The sequence below is a fragment of the Hippichthys cyanospilos genome, chromosome 8 (genome assembly GCF_059441005.1).
Source record: "Hippichthys cyanospilos isolate Australia breed blue-spotted pipefish chromosome 8, RoL_Hcya_1.0, whole genome shotgun sequence".
In the NCBI taxonomy this organism is placed as follows: Eukaryota; Metazoa; Chordata; class Actinopteri; order Syngnathiformes; family Syngnathidae; genus Hippichthys; species Hippichthys cyanospilos.
The window spans coordinates 5548032-5567496 of record NC_142376.1 but is presented as its reverse complement, the minus strand read 5'-3'; positions in this window follow the sequence as shown (position 1 = coordinate 5567496).

The following is a 19465-nucleotide window of genomic DNA, read 5'->3' as shown; positions in this document are numbered from 1 at the left end:
TGAGTAGTGTACGGATGCGTGGAGTTGAATTCTGAGCGTGCATTATTTAGTGGTTAATTTCTATTGCTCAAGGTGAACTTGAATCACATGAATGCATAATATTTATGTTGGCCTGTCTTTTTTTAATGTATTATTTAGTGTTTATTATTTTGTGTTTTCGCATGATGCAAATCACGTGGTTACGTATAAATGCAAGCCTCGCCCTTTTCTCCCTCTCATTGAGCGTAATGACTATTTGAGGTCGACTTGGAAGTTCTCTTCCCATTAAAAGCCTTTTAAAGCTTTACTGGAATGAATTTGACTGCGACACGCTGAGCGTAATGATTTTTTTGCTCATCAAGATGAGGAAAAGATGAGTGCTCCGGACCAGACTTGTGCCATTATTGGCGACGGAGGCGGCCCGACAGGGACAGTGGGAGTCAGACGGACAGAGACGGAGGGTGATTAGGGTTAGATGCGGTGCCATGGCCGGGCTAAATCTATGGAAATGGACTCTTAGCGTGATGGATGGATGTCATGGACGCACATGCACTCACATGCGCACCGGGCCGCTCTCGTTCTCCCTGGAAAATATCCCGACTGAAAAACTGACAAATTGACTGACGAACGGCCCACTAACCAACTAACTTAACAATCACAGAATAATTAGTTCGACAAAATGTATGACTAACTAACCCAGCAGACAATGAACCCACATTGAAATACCCACACAATCAGCTAGCTTATTATTCAACTACCCAAATGACCAGCCAACTGATGCCTAAACTAGTAACCTACAACTGACTAACCAACCCAACGACAAAATGTTAATAGAACCAACCGAGTGACAAAAACTGAACAGAACCAACTGACCCACAAACATTAACAGAAACAACTGACCGACAAAAGCTAACAGAAGCGACCGAATAACAAAAACCATGAACCCACAAAAAACTAACACTACTGAACAGCTGAGAAAAACTAACACCCTCAACTCATTGGTATAAAAGCCAAGCGACCAATAAAAATGAACAGAATCAACTGACCCACAAACATTAACAGAAACAACTGACCGACAAAAGCTAACAGAAGCGACCGAATAACGAAAACCATGAACCGACAAAAAACTAACACTACCGAACAGCTGAGAAAAACTAACACCCTCAACTCATTGGTAAAAAAGCCAAGCGACCAATAAAAATGAACAGAATCAACTGACCCACAAACATTAACAGAAACAACTGACCGACAAAAGCTAACAGAAGCGACCGAATAACAAAAACCATGTACTGACAAAAAACTAACACTACCGAACAGCTGAGAAAAACTAACACCCTCAACTCGTTGGTATAAAAGCCAAGCGACCAATAAAAATGAACAGAATCAACCAACTGACCAATCAAGTACCAAACCAATTCATACAAACTAACAGAACCAACCAACTTACTCGTCACATACACAATTAGCTTATTAACAGCTACCAAACCAACCAACTTACTAGTCATACACTCACTTCACTTATTAATAAGCTACACAACCAACCAATTTATAAAAACTAACAGAACCAACCAACCAACTTCCTACTGTACTCTTACACTAACTTATTTAACCGACCAACTTACTAGTCACACATTCACTTAGCTTACTCATCAGCGACCTCACCAAAAAATTACCAGAACCACACACTAGCTTCTTAACCAACCAGCCAACTTACTAGTCACACTCACTTAGTATTTTAATCAGCTACCCAACTAACCAACCAATCTATAAAAACTAGCAGAACCACACACTAGTTTATTAACCAACCAAACCAACATCCCCATCCCCCCCATGAGCATCTATCCAATTACTCAACTAACTCATCAACTACCCAGCTATATAACTCCCTGTTTAACAAAGTGACTGACTAGAGAACCCGATGACCCACTAGGTAACTAACTTACTTTTTGATGAGCAACTTCTAGACCATCCAGCCTGCCTGCCAACTGATTGAGGAATCCTATGAATAAAGTAACTCACTGACCAACTTACTGATCACTTAACCTGCTAATCAGCCAACCAACCAACTGATTAACCTGAATATAGCCTGTAAACCAAAAAAACCAAAGAATTAACCTATCAACTAAGGAATTAATCCTATGGTACAGTGAGCATCAGTTCAAGGACGTGGAAAGAGGTTTTTTTTTTCACATTCATCCATTCATAGCAACCTCTCACTGTGAGCCTTTTAGTCCAACTTTTTTTTTTTTGGGAGGGGGCACTTTAGTGTATTTTCGCCTTCACTTTCAGAGAGACAATGACAGGCTAGAAGAGCGAAAAGACCTAAAAGCAGCTATTTTGTATCTTTATACAAAAAAAAAGGCCATTATGGATTGAATTACATGTCTCATTTCCTCTACAAAGCCACAAATGGGCGTTGTGTTGGTTTTCCCCGCCGACTACTTTTTCATCCAAACCGATGCAAAGAAGTCACCGAGACGTTAGCCTAGCCAATTAGTCGTCGGTATCAACATGTCATTACTTGTGGCGAGAGAGAAGGAAGCCAAAGGACCCGAAAAAGCTGCAGCCCGAGGTTCAATTTTCAAATCTTGCTGACTGCTTTATTTCAAGTCTTTCTGTTTATTTCGACTGCGCAATGTGGTGGTTTCCATGATGAATTGGCGAGGAGAGCATCCGCATTACTTATTTAATGGCGCAGTGGACTTTTTGTGACTCTGTGTATTATTTTGAGTTATTGCAGTAATTCCTATTATGCAGGGAATATATAATATCGCAGTAATTAATTTGTCTGAAAGTACGATTTGGAATCGACTCGTATTCAAATCCGAAAGGGCGAAAGAAAAAACAAAACTCCGCTTGAGGCAGATTGAAGTCGACCCGCCGCGCTCCATTTATACGACACCTTCTGATTAGATCGGAGATTGTTGCTAATCTTTTAATCCTTGATCCCGATAAAAGATAGCTGATTCTCATCCCAAATCTCCGGAGCTTTTTGTTTTATCATCATCCGATATAAAACACAACATCGCTGGTAATTGGATCAAATTAAACGCCTCTAATTGTTTTTGCGTCTTGGAACGATGAATTAAGACGATAGCGTTTAGAAACACTCATAGGTCGGATTATGCTTAACTGTTCCTGCAGACATGGAAGGTTGCTTATTAGTCATTTTTGCAGCAGCATTAATTGGCTGGATTTTGCTTAAAATCGCATCGTTCTTTGGCCGATCTCACTTTTTTTTTCTGTACCACCGCTTTTTTGACTAGTTCCACATTCCCGACTATACTGGTAGGTATGCTATATATATATATATATATATATATATATATATATATATATATATTAGTAGTTGCATAGCTATAAAATGGCAATTTTGAATCAAATGCCAATTTTTGCCTTTTAGGTGATTTTGGTGAAAATAAACTTTCTCGTCCATTATTGTTTACTAAAGAACGGAAAAAGAAGCGACCGCTTATCTGCCAGGCCGATTAACGGGGCCAATATTTTGAAATTTGACATGTGAGCTATTATTTTTGTATTTGGGTGGTTCAATGAAGTCGTGTTTGCATTATTCAATTTCTTACGCCAATTTTTACACTTTTACTGCAATTGAATTTTGCCTCCAAATATCAGTTATCGGCCTCTTCTACTAATTATAATCTGTATTGGTATTTGTCCTGAAAAACCCATATTTGTTGATTCATATACTGTATATATATATATATATATATATATATATATATATATATATATATATATATATATATATATATATATATATATATATATATCAGGTATCGTATCGGTATTTGTCATGAAAAACCCATATCGGTTGATTCATATATATATATATATATATATATATATATATATATATATATATATATATATATATATGTATATTAGAGATCGATCGCTTATCGGCGAGGCAGATTAACGTGGCCTTGGAAGTTTGACTTATGGGCTATTTTTTTCTATTTGGGTGGTTTAAAGAACACGCTTTAGGCATTTCAATAAAGTCCTGTTTGCATTATTCAATTTCTTTCGCCAATTTTTACACTTTTACTGCAAACAAATTTCGGCTCCAAATATCAGTTATCGGCCTCTTCTACTAAAAATAATGAGTCACATCAATGGCTCATTAGACATAAAGCTTTTTTGTGCAAATACATCAGATACATACTGTGTGTATAGACAAACATCACGACCCCAATATTCATCATTCACGGGCCTACAATTGGTCGGCCCTATAATGAATCCATCACGACATTCATGCGCTCATCGATCAAGTCTTTGCTCTTATTGCTTTTTGTCCTTTCACCATTTGAATTCCTTCTATTCCATTACACACCGGTGTTCTTCCCGCCTCGTAAAAGCAAAGGGTCGCAGCGCCGCGACAAGACCAATAACTTTCCCTCCCGGGCTTGATGAACGAGGCGAGGACGTTTGCGTTTGGTCAGCGTGGCCGGCTAGAGGGAACGCTGCAAAGTGGGCCAGGCGGCAGATTAATATTTATGTCCTTGTGCTGCTTAATTATTCAACGGCAAATGTTGTGAGAAATGTCATGTAACAATATTTAATGCACGTGTCGCGTCCGTAGTGGTTAGGACACAGGAGAGCCAGTGGGCTTCTATCCCAACCCCTTCTTTGGGCAACTCGTTTTATTTTGTTAATGGAACATGTGTGTTACGTTACATACGGGAGCTTGACGTTTTATTACTTTACGGGCTTAAAAAAGTTGCAACATGAAATGAAAGGCTGACTCAAAGTCTCAGTTCATATTGTCATGTATATAGTAAAATAAAAAAAGGTTGATAGCTAAAAAAAAAAAATACAATTTGTACTTCCTTATAGTGTAAATTCTAATATATATACCGTATTTTCCGCATTATAAGGCGCACCGGATTATAAGGCACACCCTCAATTAATGACATTTTAAAACCGTTTCCACATATAAGGCGCACCGGATTATAAGGCGCACCCTCAATTAAGGACATATTTTAAAACTTTTTCAATCACAATATAGTAATACTCAAAGTAATAACAATAATAGGTCTCAATAGCATAATAACTTAATGTCAATATGACCAACCTTGTTCAACTGTAAACACACAAATGACACATGTAAAGCTTACTTTATCACTTCATTCCCCATCTACGAATCCCAATCTCAATATTGATCCATATATAAGGCGCACCTGATTATAAGGCGCACCATTTATTTGCCCCCAAAAAAACTTGTTGCAGCTCTGCCGTGGAAATAAAGGATTCTCCGATTAATTTTAAATCTTTTGTTGTGATAAATGTTGTGCTGCGGCGTAAGTAAACGATGATAAAATATTGCCAGATAAGTCAAACGGCAGTTTACCTTCCTTTATGTTTACGTTTGAATGCAAATTTATATTTGCATTTTCATGCTCGCTTGTTAATTTCCTTTGTCTGCTCGATGAACTTGGACCTTTTTATTCGGTCTTATTTTACAGTATATTCCAAATTTGACAAAAATCTTTTCTCGTGGACTCAATCTCATGAGACACCAGAATTTTGTGTCCCGTCCCTACCGCCACGCATGTTCAAGTATTTGTTCTTGTCAGTAGTCAGCCACCTTCTCCGATCCGGCATTAGCCTGGCCCTTATTGTTTACACCATTAAGAAGTGGTCTATAAGCGCGCATCTCTTGTGAGTTGCACGGAGGCCGACCAACACCGGGAGTTGCAAATGAAAGTCCGGGATGAGTCTGCTGCTTAATTGTCCTTTGCGCTTAGTCTCTGTCTGTGCTCACGGCTCATTACCTGACCGCTTCCGCCCACTCGCAAACACACACACGCGCAGACACACACTCCATGGCGGGTGGCGACTTGTGCGTTTTATCGCCCCGCCGCAGCTCCTTACAAAGCCACGGGTGTAATTTAATATCACTAGTGTTTGTTTTATCGCCCGATGATGAGGCCGGACGAGTGAAATATGAAAGCCAGCAAAGTGAGAATGACTGATGTGGGTGTGTATTTATGTGTGCTTGCAATCTGACTAAGAGCGAACGGAAGCTTGGACTTCCCACCATTTCGATGTCTCTCGAAGCAAGCACTTCTTTGTCGCTCATCAAAAAGTTGCTCCACACTCCACGGCAAGTCACACTATACAAAGATACAAAAAAGTCAAGCACTTTTTTTTATTACAAGTCAAATCTAGTGCTTTGTCATCCTCCCAACAGGGGGCAGTGTTTCCCACATGTTTGCATGACAAAATCATCTGCTTTTCTCACTCTAATATTGTATATTATTTACCAGTGTGAAATGGGTTTCTCACCTGATTCCTAATATATATATATATATATATATATATATATATATATATATATATATATATATATATATATATATATATATATATACAGTGCTAGCTGTCAATTGAGACCCATTTTGAAAAACCAATTAGCAAAATATTGGAATAAAATTAGTTTAAAATGACCGAAAATGACATTTTGATTGCTAATTAATTAAATTGTGCTTAAAAGTAAATGATGTGCTTGGTTCTAAGTGTGTTAATTTTTTTGTTGGTTTACACTCAGTAAGTTAGCTGTGTTGCCCTCTGTGTGCCAAATTTTTGCCATTACATTACGTACCTTACACATGATTAGTAATCGTAATTTCAATATTGACCAAAATAATCGTGCAGCCTTATGTGGAATGCACATCTACAAATAAAGGTAAAATCTTACCATCATGCCGTACTACACAACAATTCATGCCATGCTAACAGGAACTCCCCATATAAAGTTTCTATAAAGTTGGAATCTTACAATCGTCCTGATATAACGAATCATTAAGATCCAAGTCATTTGCGGAGGAAGTAGGGTGGCTAGTTTTCCAGCCGCAGATTGATTAATTAAGTCATTAAGATAAGATGAGATAATCCTTTATCAGTGTCCTGCTGGAGGAAATTAACGTTTACGCAACATAGTGAAGTTTAATCACAAGATTTATTGGACCGCGATAACATATTAACCGAGTGTTTCTACAAAATTCACCCAGCTAAAACTGAGATGATGTCATAACGATCCCCAGACGCCATCAAATGTTCTCATTTAGGAGCTGTACGCAATGGAATGGTGTTTGGTTGTACAGGCTGTGCTTTTCCGGAATAATTCAACCTCTAAATAAATATGTTGTAGTTTGTCATTTGAATATGTTACAAGACTGGATGCTAATAAATATTTAGCTACTTAGTAATGCTACTTAATGTTGTGCGACGAAAAATATACCCCTAAACGGAACACATCTAAACCTTGTGCTGATAAGTCATTTGCTGCTTAACATTACTTATGCTACTAAGTGTTACGCAACAAAACATCACGCCATTAAATGTTAAATGAATAAATGTTATATCTAAATGTTAAACAACTAAATGTTATGCAACTTAACACTGGTACCAAATGTTAGATTACTATACATATGCTACTAAATGTTATGAAACACAACTTTGTGCTACTAAATATTATGCTACTAAACGTTATGCTAGTAAATGTTACGCCACAAAACATTATGCGTTTAACTATGATACCCATAAATGCTACATCACTAAATGTTAAGCTACGAAATGTATATGTCATGCTAAATGTTATGATACTCTACCTTGTGCTACTAAATATGCTACCAACCATTATGCGACACTATGTTAGTCAATTTTATGCTACTAAAAGTTCTGATGCTAAACATTATGATGATGCTAAACATTATGCCACTAAATGTGACATGAATAGGAAAAAAAAAACGCTACAAACTATTATGCCATGAAACATACAAATAATTGTTAGACCACTAAATGTTAAGATACTTAATCTTATGCTAATAAACATAGGTACTGATTGTGAAAGTACTATGAAAAGCTGCTAAAGGTTATAACACTCAACTTGATAAATGTTATGTTGATATACATTATGCTACTGAACGTTATGCTACTTAAATGTTACACTGCAAAATGTTACGCCACTAAATATTATCCTAAATGTTAAGCTAGTATTGCTGCTAATCATCGAAAGTAAATGTTAGCTTACCACATGACGCTGCTGCTAATTTTATGACACTCAACTGCTGCTAAATCTTATGAGCTAGAGATACTGTGCTCCACTTTATTTAGGCTAAATGCTCGGATGCTAATTATTGTACTACTCAACGTTATGCACCTAAATTTCACGCTAATATATGTTAAGGTTTTAAGACTAACGCTATTAAAGTTTAGCTAATCCAAGGATTTTACTAAATGTTGTGCTAGCAAATATTTGATTTTTTTTTTGCTTATAAAGCCTATAAAACCTGTGCTACTAAATGTTATGCTAGTGTCTTTTAAATGTTACATACTAGACTTTACACTTGCACAAAATGCTTTTGAACCTCATCCTATTGAATGCGCTCGACTTCCTGCTTTTTTTGTTGCTGGCGTTCGTTTTTTTTTGTCGTAACAGAGATCAAACCGACTTTATGGAAACAGTCATCAGACTTTTGCTGTTGTCAGATTTTGTCTCGCGTTGTTTTCCAACGTGTATAATAAGAAAAAAAAAATGCACGGCATAAAAGTTTGACGATCATTTGGAGGATTCAGCGTCAAAAGGGGGGTTGTATAGCCCGGTTCTTTGCCGCTTGCGGCTTTAATTACCATCATAAAATGTATCAGTACAGTATTGTAATGCTGAAATAAATCTGGAGTAAATAGTTCTGAAGTAGCCGCATCAGAGGAATAAGTCAAAGCTCGCTTCTTTTCGTCTGTAATCATCCAGCTAAATACAAGCCATGAAGACAGGGGTTAGAGGTTAAATATCTTCTGGTGTCAATGAGCTTCCAGAAACCGAGGCCATAGGCTAAAACATCCGTCACTACTCTGTGAAGTACCACATCAAGTCTTTTTTTTTTTTCTCGCGAGCTGCCACTTGAAAATAACCATTTTCTATCCTCATTCATTCGGGGTTGTTTTTTTTCTGACCTCTGCTGTGTAATATTTCTTTTTATTTGGTTTTTGAACCAAGTCTAATATTTACTGTCTACCACCATCTGGTTCCTGACACTTGGGCGTATCTCGTATTGGCACAAGATAAAAACAAACAGTATAGCAGATTAGATGGCGTTAAACTCAATAAATGAAGAGTGTCGGCCCAAGCCGACGCAAATGTGACTTTTTTCTTCAAAAACGGAAGAATTTAAATCTGTTCCATGGGAGGGCGAGAGAATTTAGGTGTCTTCTGGATGTGTGTTTGCACTGAAACTCCAAGTTAGCGAGAAAATTTTTTTTGGTGTAAAGATAAATAAAAAAAAGTAAAGATTAAAATTTAACAGTGACAAAAAACACCAGATTCAATTTCGCTCAGTTGTGGAAGACAATTTATTTTGATCAAATAAATCGCTGCTAGAAGGATTGTCAATGTCCCAATAGAATCCATCATAAAATTTTGATGTGTTTTTCGGTGAACCGATACCCTTTAACCGTTGTGTCATGTAGAGTCGACTTTTCAGTGGCCTTAGTTTGCTATATCATTTCCTGTCCCACTGGACTTTCAGCTTTGTCCAGACTTGATTCTCTACTACTTCAATAATGTTCACAGCGATGATGCTATTTTTAGTTTTGCTTTCATTTTTGTCAGGCTATGTAATGGTCGCGACGGTGTCAGAGCAGAGAAAAAAAAAAAACTTCTTTTAAACCAGGGGTGTCAGACCCAATTTAATCGTGGGACTAATTGTAACTCTAATTTCTGACCAGGGCCATTTTGAATGTGAAGTCAAATCAATTCTAAATATGATCGTCACAGATTTACCGAGATTTGAGATCATATGCTGGTAAAAACTGTTCCAAGGAGAGATCGCTAACCAAAACATTTCAAAAGTTAAAGACAACTTGCGAATCTGATATTTTTGAAGTGATAATTAGCATTTCCCAGGCCACATAGAATGATGTGTTTATGACTTTCAAATAAAACAATCAATTCAACTTGTTTAACTCTTTCAGTGCCAAGCGTTATTGTAAAAGTAAACCTAGAGGGCTTGTATATTTAGCGTTTTCACTCATTTTTCAAGGCTGACAAAATATCGCGTGCTTGGTCTTCGTTGTAGGTAATAGTTGTGTTGTAAGTGTGGAAACACTGCCATCCAATGGTCACATTTAGCACTACAGTGCTCAATAGCCTCATTATGTATTACTCACTGTATTAAATAATGAATGTGTATATGACTTTCAAATAAAACAATTCAACTTGTTTAACTCTTTCAGTGCCAAGCGTTATTGTAAAAGTAAACCTAGAGGGCTTGTATATTTAGCGTTTTCACTCATTTTTCAAGGCTGACAAAATATTGTGTGCTTGGTCTTCGTTGTAGGTAATAGTTGTGTTGTAAGTGTGGAAACACTGCCATCCATTGGTCACATTTAGCACTACAGTGCTCAATAGACTGTATTTTTTTTTTTAAGTATTATATAAGGTTGTCAAGTCTTCTCCATTAAAAAAAACAAACAAAACGTATTTGACCAGAATATTATTATTTATGCTTATTATTACTATTTAAAAAATGAAAATCTCGTCCATGGCACTTTGTTTTTGAAAATTGTAATAATTTCGAAATTTGTCAAATAGGTCCACGCAATTCATCTCATCAAAAAGATTGCTTATTTAGTCACTTAATATTTGGTTGCAACCTGCAGTTTGTTATGAGGAAGCATGCAATTTGCAATATTTATTACGTAAACTTCAATATAGCTGAAACGTAGCAAAGATACTTCTTGACTAATATGTTGAAGAAAAAGCACACTTAAGTTTGGCTTGATTTTTTATTTTTTTAAATTTGCTTTCCAAATTTGCTTTTTGGGCCCCCCAACCCAAAAATTTTTGAGAACCCTTTCTATACAGTATGTTATATGTCTCGGCAACTGTGTTTTCTTGAAAATGAAATTAGTAGCAGACAATTGTCAAGAGATAGCTCATTTTCTCACACACCATTTCCCCAATGTGAGCTAATTTTACCAAGTCTGGCAAAACGTGTTTTATTTTGAAACTTCAAAACACGCTGAAGCGCGTACTTCACCGAACACGATGATCAAACTCAACATTTGAATTCAAAGCCGGCTTCAGACTCGACATTTGGAAGAATCGCGCATGGTTTCCAAACTATGTCAGGACGGATGATGGGGAAGGACTAGGGTTGGTTTCTTCATCAGAGCAACAGACGGAGAATTTAGGCCATCCTTAAAGACGGAGTCGGGGCCTAGCTAATAAAGAATGAAGTCATCATGGCTGGAGGCGGGGAGGACGGACAAATAGAGGCGGGAGAAGGAAACAGAGAGATCAGTGGCAGGAAGGCGGATAAGAATGCAGTGAAAGAACGGGAACAAACGTTCCCAGAGGAACACTCATCCCGGATCTAATATAGTCCAATTCCCTCTGTATGTCTGTTAATTACTTCCCTCTGTAGCCGTCACGGCGGTGGTGAGAGCAGGAAAAAAAAAAGTCTTACCACCTTTTCAAAATGAACCTTCAGCAGTGAACTGTATCTGGGTTAATGACTTCATCTGATTTGCACGCTGCAGACCACCTTCTACGTGCTCCTCAGCGTTGGGGTGGATGAAATATGCACCATTAGCTTTTACTTGGAACGTAATGATGTAAGGTGTTGCTAGTAGACCTTTTCATGGAAATTTCTCTCATGCCAAGGCTGTAATTATTGATTACTTGCGATTTTTTTCACTAAGGAATCAATTGGTCCAGAGGTTCTCAAATAATAAGGTTCCTAAAATCAAACAAATCAAAATGCAAATATTCTTTCAAAACAATTATTGAATTAATGTTTCAGGAAAATATAAGTTTATTAGCATTTTTTTTTAAGTGAGATTTCCCCCTATACTAGAATGGTTTGACCCAATTTGTCACATGCCACCTCTCGTTACCTGTCATGTTAATGATTTATTTTTGTGAGCACGTTTCTACTATCATCCCAAGAGGAAGTTGAACATTTTTCAGTTTTTTTTGTGTGTTAGGGTTAGGGTTTTTTCTTTAATAATTATTTCTTTATGAGAACAGGTGTGACACTTTGTTGATTATTTTTTGTTGACAAATATTTATGAAGTTAATTATTTATTTTTTTGAACAGATTTCTACTATGATCCCAAAAGAGGACATTTTAAGATGAATATTTTTCTGTGGACAAATATTTATTCACAATGATTTTTTATGCGAACTTTGACACTTTATATTAAATTATTTTTTGTGGTTAGATATTTATTAATAATGAAGTTAATGCCTTATTTTTGTGAAAAGATATTCATCCAAGACAGCACTTTGTAATTTTTCTGTGGACAAATATTTATTTATATTTATTTCTTATTGAGAGCAGGGTCGATACATGTTGATTATTTTTTGTGGACAAATAATTATTATTAATAATTGATCAGTTTTGTTTTTATGATGCTTTTCCTGGTTTGGTCAGTAACATGTCACAAAATTGAATAAGATATCAATTTAAAAAAAAAAAAAACGGACCTTTGTCATCTTATCTTGATTCATTGCAATAATACTAAGCATTTGGTCAGTTACATTTTAAATTTAAGCTTTAAAATTCCTAAATGAATAAACAATTGTCTATTACTTTTCCATCTATAAAATGGGCTTCCAGGTGGCACCATTAAAGAAATGGACTCTCAAATGTCACTTAACCAAGGCAGTGGAATTAAATAATGTTCACCTTATTTAACGCCATAGTTTGAATGTGCGAAATGTCAATCGAAAAGAGTTTATGTGTGAAATAAGAAACGTAAGTCACCGAAAACAAAGTGATTTTGATTGCTTATTATGTCGCTCGGCAGGGCAATCATGCACCTATTGTTTTTCATGGATTGTTAACAAAATTGAATAACTTCTCCAATGACTCATGTATCACTCTTAGATTTTTTTTGTTCTCAATACTGCCTACAGGTCAAATGAGGCCTCAAGTAATTGGAGTACCTCGGACCAAAAAAAAAAACAACAAAAAAATTGCACATTAGTCATTTTGGTCAAGCTAAGCGCTGCAAACAAGTGTTCATGTTATCCATGACAGTAAAATGACGCTAAAAGGATGAGAAGGCTAACTTCAAAATAAAGCTAAACCTTCTCAAATGATATATGCTACATTTATTTTGAAATACATCCTGGACATGTCGTGGCATAACAGCTAACTTGACTCATCGATGTCCTTAAATCAAGTTCAATTACAAATTATACTACCATATTTTCCACACTATAAGGCGCACCGGGTTATAAGGCGCACCCTCAATTAATGACATATTTTAGAACTTTTTCAATCACAATATAGTAATACTCAAAATAATAACACTAACTCAATTAATAACTCTCTATAGCATCATAACTTAATGTCAATATGACCAACATTTTTCAACTATAAACACACAAAAGAAACAGGTAAAGCTTACTTTATCACTTCATTCCCCATCTACTAATCCCAATCTCAATATTGATCCATATATAAGGCGGACCTGATTATAAGGCGCACCATTGGCTTTTTAAAAAAATGAAGGCTTTTAGGTGTGCCTTATAGTGCGGAAAATATGGTAATTAAAAACGCTTAAAGAGACATACTTCTTTACGCTGACATTTTAAATATTAAATGGTGTCCTTTGCCAGCAATTAATGACATCCCCGGTGTTAGCGGCTAGCATCGGCAGGTAGCGCTAGTTGCAAACAACTGCTCTATATAGGCTGGCCAGAGCCATTTGGATGACTTTTCCAAGGCAGTTTAGCAAGCGAAAATGTCAACTGACACACTTGATGTTTCTAATGATTACTTTTTAATAGAGCAGACCTACTAAATTGTGCTGTTCAGCCATCAAAAATAACCATTATGGTTTTGACATCACTCAGTTTCATAAACCAAATAAGGAGATATTTTTTATACCTCACTAATCTTTCTAGGGAGTTAAAGTGTCTTTTGCTACACTGTTTGGATCGAAGTTAAAAGTAACATTTTCTAAGTGGCAATATATTATAATAAGCATCATTTTTTATTCATATTCAAATACCTGATGATGTCATAGGATTTTCAGTAGGGTATCTAAATGGTAAAAAAAATTGAATGTTACCATGCTAGATTCCGTCGATAAAGTTGCATTGAAAAGGAGCTTATTATGTATTAGTTATCTAAAGTGTCAGATCAAAATGGATTGAGGTGTCGTAAATCTGATTCTTGTTCCTCGTAGACCTGATATTTTCCAATATGGCCTCTTATTGCGCCCTTTTTTTTTTAATGAGGTAATGCCGGTTTGAGATCAACTGGAAATTGTTGTCTTGTTCCTTTCAATGCATCTCACACTGTATGCGTCCTTCATAGCTGTTTTTTTTTTTCTTCTTCTATTCCTCTTGTTGCCGCAGGGGATCTTATATACAATGATAACAATACGTTGAGCTGAGAGAGCGCAGCACTTCATAAAAATGTCAAACACAAAAGGCAGACAGTAGAGAAGGACATTATTACAAAAACCTAAAGCACATTAGAAAGCTGGAGACTTAAAAAAATATTATATATATATATATATATATATATATATATATATATCTGTGGCTATGCTTTTAGGTCTGTCATATGCTCAGTTAGTTTATCATCAGAGAACCTTAATAATATTATGGAGCTGGTCATATCACAGCCACATTTTAAAAACGGCGACGTTTTACGTCAAGTTTGGATAAAGTTTAACCCGTTTTGACATTTGACATCAATCATAATTAGTCTTTGTTTTTATATCAACCCAAAATATTTTATGCGACCAATTTTGTGTACACAGTGGCTTTTCAAGTCAAATTTGACCTGTTTTTGCATAAGATCAGATGAATCTGATTTGATTTGCCGTAGTTGACCACTCCCACAGCAGAGTAGGCCTCCCTATTGCAGATCCGCCAACGTGTGCCCGCTGGGAAATGACCAGCACTGGGTCTAATACGCCACATTGGCTCTTTCTACAAACTTTTTAAAGAAATGCATTCGTCAGTTCATAACTAGTTGTAAGAGTCCGTTATATTTACCATGCCAAATTAGAGTCGAAATACAATTCTTTTTTTCCATAATTTTTTGGCCTTTAAAGCCCTTTGAGAGCCTTTTCCTGATAAAGGACTCTATAAATAAACCTTGCATGACTTGACGTGGCTTTTTCAGTCTTGGTCGCAGATAGTTGCCAACAAACTATGCGGTGGAAGTCGTGCAGAGGCAGCAAGTTAAGAGTATTTAGCTGATATTCCCCAGGGCTAGACAGCAAGCGAATGAGTCAGTTTGAGTTGGAATAATCATCCAGGAAAGGGCGAAGGAGACGCCGCTATTATTCTCGGTCGGAAAAGTGACACTTGGGCAGAAGTGTTCTGCTTTGCCGTGCCCTCGGGGATGGCGCGTGTGAATGTCAACGTTGACTTTTGCAGTCGGCGACCAGGCGGACTGTGTGTTAATTGTATGTTTGCTAGCATGTCTTACACAAATGGTATACTCGGGCTTACACGGCATGATTTGGAACACGATTTCGTTTTTTTCCCCTACCACAATTGGTGTCGTTCCAGTGTGATTAAAAAAAAATTGACACTCAACCTTCAGATTGAAATTGTCGCTCTTCCAAAAATAAATGAAGATCTGATATGTGTGAGATATGCCATTGCAAATACGGCATTGACAAACAGATGCGATGTACCAGCATTATACAAATAAAAACAGTGTGAAAATGAGTCTGTTATGTAATGAGCGGAGTTTGGACCGAGACAGGACGCAGAAATGGGAAAAGTAGAGAGCCTTTACACACAAAAATTCAATGTAAGGACAATTTAGCAAACTAGACTCGGAAACTAGACATAGAAGCAAACTGGGACGAAAGCGTGGCATGAGAGCTTGGCTTGACATTCTGACGTGACTCTTATAGGGCAGTATAAAGGAAAATTACCATAGTAAATGAAGTAATTTCACCGATAACTGGTTATATTATCCTTAATGATCGCTATGCTAATGACAACTACCAGAAGACTACCTGATTTCCATTGGACTATTTACTGAATGCCAGAAAGATGGAGTACACAACTGTGGTGCCTTATTCTGCCTGATTTAGGAAGAAGGTCTTATGTCACCATATGGTTCCCATTTTCGTGGCCCACCCACAGGGATGGTGACTGTCCAGCCCATCTGACTCTGTGTGACCTTATGATCTTGACTGGTTCCAACCAGATTGTGTGCCAGGATCCAGATAGATGCAGGGCAAGGAAAGGTCACAGAGACACGAGCTCAAGTCAGGTATTTAATCATTTGTGCCAAAGAGACCTAATCTAACCTGACAAAGGTGACAGGTAAATGATAACGGTAACTAATACATGACCATAGCTGTTGCATAGCAAGTGATATAAAATTGTAGTTTTGGAGTGAGAGCTTAACATACTCTTGGCTTTAAAAAACATACATCAGAATTTAGTCTCCAACACATAGGTTTAATTGGACTTTATCGATGAGCCGTACGGAACAATCGCCATGATTCAACATAAGGTAAAATTTTACCAACGCGCTACATAGCTCAATAAATTGAAACGTTAATGCAATAGCATTGTTGCATTCCGATTAGCTTGATACATACAAGTCACTAGTAGCTGCTGATGTGAGGACGAGACGTATGGTGCGTTCAAATGCAGTCAGACATTTCAAACTCATACAAAGTAAAAAGCTATTGATTCATTAATAACTGTAATAATAATATCCATCCGTCAATTTTCAACGCATATCCACATAGGGGTCACTGGGATGCTGGTGTCTATCTCAGCTGTCTTCAGGCAGTAGGTGTGGGACACCCCCAACTGGCTGCCAGCCAATTGGAGGACACACAAAGACGAACGACCACGCACAAACACACCAAAGGTCAATTTGGAGGAGGGATTGTTGGGGGGCACGGGGAGAACATGCAAACTCCACACTGAAAGGCCGGAGCTGGGATCAAACCCGATAGCTCTCAACTGTGAGTTGGACGTGCAAATAAGTCTTTCACAGTAATAATAATATTATTAATTTTGTTTTTTTAAAAACGCTCGCCCAAATTAGAAAATTGCTAGTCAAATTAAGGCAATGATTCGTAAAACTGCTCCACAAGAAAAACAAAACAAAAACAAAAAAACAGCCTTGAGTTCCCACGGAATTGAGGGGTTTACACGTTAGCTTAATATTAAAGTGCTGTTGAAATTAAATTTATTCCCTTTCTTCCTCTTAATTTCTTGTTTAGGTCTGAATCAAATCACAATACGGTTTCGCGAAGCTTTATCTAGGGCCAGTAATAAAAATCTTCGAACATTCAGCAAGGCGCAACACTGTGTTAATTTAGGGGCCCTTCTAATGACTGACTGATGTTACTGACAGCTCCCCGCAGCGCAGCAGCGCTCGCTGTGTGTGAATGCATAATGTAGCGAGAATCAGTCGGCGGTACGAGGTGAACAGTGCACGCATAACAACGGAGTTATCGGAGGGATATTTAGTTTGGGGCTGGCATAAAACATGGCTGAAGCTGTAATTCCTTGTCAAGGAGAGCAGAATGATGCCAGCCCGGCTCGCTACTTATTCATAAGTCTTGACAGCGCTAGTCTGCGAACGCCGGCGCGATATACCTTGAAGGCTAAGAAACAAAAGACTCGTACATGTCGACGTTATCTCTGCCCGGCTTGATTTGATATTCCGATGTCGCCGGATGATTTCTGCTTTTGGGAGCGCAGCCACATCGCTCGTCTTTTTCGCTCGACGTGTCCTTGCCGCTTTGATTCCGAACCGGCAAACTGTGACGTTCGACTTCTTGGCTGTCAAACTCATTACTTTGTGTTATTGTGTGTTTATTGTGTGTACCTCGGTAACACAGGACAAGGATTTTTCAACAAAAAGAAAAGGTCTTTGATTGGATGTTTTTGCGCTTGATTCGAAAAGTCAGACAACAGATTTGGCTCGGGTGAATCGATGTTTTATACAAACTGAGGTTACGCATTTTAAACGGGTACAACTGAGTTGTGCGTTATCCTTGATTTCCGATTCATCGAATGGAATCCTCATCTGACACAAACATGGTCTGTATTTGAATAGAACCGGACCAAATTGGGGGTGAAAACTCATCTGGTCCAAAGTGTAAGTTACGATTGTCATAGTTTTGCAGGGTTTTAATTTTTACGTATTTGTCATCAAGGGTCTATAGTGTATTTACAGTTTTTTTTCCCCGATGTATCAGTTGCTATGCATTTATTATTACTGTTTTATTAATTTATTATTATTATCCTTTAGTTTGCTTTAGTCTGACAAATAGGCATGGATGCGCATAACTAGTAAGGTACTCATGGGCGACAGAAATCACTGATGCGCAACCTCGCGTGCTTCACTTTGCACTTTTCCGCATGCTACCTAACTTTCAGCCATGACAACAACCGAGCCAGAGCTGAACATTTTTCTTTCCTGAAATGTGGCTCCAAGACGTGCCATGGCTTGAAGCACACCTAGATGCGATACAAGATGTACCGCTCAGGTCGTCAACTAGCAGACAGAACGAATGCGCTTATACAGGGTTGAAAAATTTTCAGTCATCCGTTTTTTTGAGATGTATGAAAAGTGCAGGTGAATGTAATGCTAAAAACGCCTTATGACTAAGAAACAAGCTAGTCAAGATGCAATAGCTAATCGCCCTCTTGCTAGGTGGTGAGAGAAATTGCAAGAACAAAGCAAGCTTTATATAATAGTTTACTTCTTGCCTTTAAAAAAGATTAGCATACACGTCTCATGTCTTCCTCATCTGAGGATATTTCTTTGTTTACTGAAGCGGGTTGGACTGGCTGTCTGGGCTTTGTATTATTCTCATGAATATGTGAAGAAAACTTTATATATTGCAAATGTAGCTTGTTACAATGCTGATTCATTGGCGTGTAAAGACTTAAGTTAAATTCTAGTTGAAACTAGCTACTATCGAAATGTAATTTGGACTAAATCCAGGCTGGTCAAAGACTACCAGGATGTAACTCTAGGCTAGCCCAGCAGTAATCAAAACTAACTTGGGCTGACTTGGTCACAATGCAAAATAAAAATAGCCTGACTAAAATGCCGCAAAGAAAGGTCAACATAGAAAAAGCTCAAGTACGGAGGCTGTAGTGTGACTCAGTGGGATGTGTCGAGCTTCTTCTTGCTGACACAGAAACCGCACTCACACTTGACATTTTCCAGGTGAGCTAATTTATGGGCTCCGGCAGCGTAAAATGGTATTTAAGTTAAGTTGTTACATAGCAAAAAAGTGCAGCGGCTCAGGCAGTTAAATGCTTTGCTGAGATCGCTTATTACTGTCATTTTCTCAACAATACAAGCTCGTTTTTCTAAATTGCACACAGTGTTTCGATGTTCTGTGTGAAAGGTACTGGCGGGTAAATTCACTTTTAGTTTTACATCTTGAGGGCCTTTCAGTTGTCTGACGGCTGCGATTGCTTTGCACAAAACAG